The sequence below is a fragment of the Amblyomma americanum genome, chromosome 1 (genome assembly GCF_052857255.1).
Source record: "Amblyomma americanum isolate KBUSLIRL-KWMA chromosome 1, ASM5285725v1, whole genome shotgun sequence".
Taxonomy (NCBI): Eukaryota; Metazoa; Arthropoda; class Arachnida; order Ixodida; family Ixodidae; genus Amblyomma; species Amblyomma americanum.
This window is the reverse complement of record NC_135497.1, coordinates 11,134,715-11,137,032: the sequence shown is the minus strand read 5'-3', so window position 1 is coordinate 11,137,032 and position 2,318 is coordinate 11,134,715.

Genomic DNA, 2,318 nt, shown 5'->3' with positions numbered 1-2,318 from the left:
TCAAGAAACAGTTTCAAGTAAATATTAAATGTCACAAAACGCGCCATTAAAACATGGTGTGCTATTAACAAAAAAACGCATTCCTTGGGGGCGAGTGAACCTGTCGGCGCCCCGTGCACCCTAGCTCAAGGTGATAAGTATGTGTGTGCAGTTACATATGTCTTTTTTTCCTTGAGCAATTATCAGCCTATAGGAGGTATTCACATGACGTCATCCGCAAGGGGCGCTAGCGGCCGGCGCGGCATTCGCCATGTTGGTGGTCGCGCGCGCGGCAGCCGCAGCATTTACCTCGCTTGTTATGTGTGAAATGTGAGTGTATTTAGCGTCTCGCCACAGATCATTTCTGTCCGACCCGTAACACCGTGTGACTGAGTGGATACGCCTTGAACTGCGCGAAGCAGAAAAAAGCGGGCACACTGAAAATGTTACACTTTGTGGAAACGTCGACCCGTAGGAATGTGCAGGTGCCAGCGTGGTGTGCGACGTAGTACAAGACGGCTGCCGTGCGTTGAATTCACCGATATTGAGGTTTGCCTTGTGCACGGCGTAAGTTTGCCGACAGGCCAAGGAATGAAAGCATGCAAATCTATGAGAGGGTGCAATTGCTTGACAAGCGGTCGAGCCCAACATCCGTGTTGATGGTGCCGACGGCCGAAGTGCCGTTTTTCACCTACACTGTAAAAAAATTCCGTACCTATAACGTAGACTATGTACGTTTTAAATACAGAACCACTTCTGCTTTCAATGAAAAGTAGGGAATGACCGTATATTCAGTCCAGTATTGAAGGAAACGTCCGTGTTCCTCTATAGTCGTTGCAGGGAAAAATAATAAACATTCAATTTAAGGGATCAAAATTTAACACGACAGGACGGTTGACCCCATCGACTATGTGTTGCACCAACCGCACTAATAACTTGCTTAAAGGCAGCAAAAACAGAAGATGCTTATGATGTGACGCCACTTTTACACGATGAACTGCTGGCCCGCGGACTATAGGCATCACATGACGTCCGATTTTTTATGTCTGGTTTACTCTTAGCCAACAATGTCCGCAAACTAGCATGGCGAACGACCGTGAGCATGTCTAATGTGATTAACACAATGAAGAGCCGAGGAAGGGTGATAACGCATTACGTTGCTTCAAGGTTGAGTGATTGGTACAAAATTGTGAGCAACGTTAAATAACAAAGGCCTTAATTTGCTATAATGTTAAAAGCTGACTTGATGAAAATAATTTTTGCTACATTGCTAGCCACATAATAGAGTAACATTTAATAAAAATTTAATAAAAATGTTACTGCAACATTTGCTTTCTGTGAGAAATGCTGCGTAATGAGGTCAACTGTTAGAAAACATTTAGACACAGACAATGGTTGGACAACTTCTCCAAAGTGAAACTGAACACCAGCTGAAAGTACATTGCAAACATGATGAAAGTGCACAAGTTGAAAGCCGAATTTCCATCTGCCATTTGGTAAGGAAATAAACAACTGAGTAAACCAAAAGCATGGGCAAACAAATCTGTGAATGCAGTGAAATGTAGCAGTTACATCTTTGCTACACAACCATTAATCAAAAACACCAACTCCTTCATGGATAACAAAAGCACCGACACAACAACATATTGCTCAATGCAATGTTTAATTTAGTAGGTACCTATTGCCGCCCATTCATGCCTGCTCTTCCTGCAGATAAATGAAACGCCACCAAAAAGCAGCGAGCAGCCATAATTGCTGCAGTGACAAGGAGGATGTGCACCGTCGAGGCTGTTCCCCCATCCTGAGTAGGAAATAATAGCAGTTTTTTCTGGAAATACTCTGAAAGCACGAATTTTCTATCCATCGTTTACTTAGCTTGCCCTGACACGACCCATTGTGTACTCGGTACCTTTGACAAACAAGGGGCCAGCCGATAGGCACGCAAGACTGTAGAACCTCGCTAACTTGCAAAAAATCAATGCACAGAAAGAAAAAGCCGACAGAAAATGAGGAATTCCTTATTTGCACTTTTTATACAATACTAAGAATGTGGCTAAGATATCGCATGAACATTGTTTTTTTCTGTTCACTTACAAACTTTCCAGCCTGTGCTAGCATATTACTGTGATGTAAATAATGAATAATAATAATAATAATAATAATAATAGGTTTTGGGGGAAAGGAAATGGCGCAGTATCTGTCTCATATATCGTTGGACACCTGAACCGCGCCGTAAGGGAAGGGATAAAGGAGGGAGTGAAAGAAGAAAGGAAGAATAGGTACCGTAGTGGAGGGCTCCGGAATAATTTCGACCACCTGGGGATCTTTAACGTGCACTG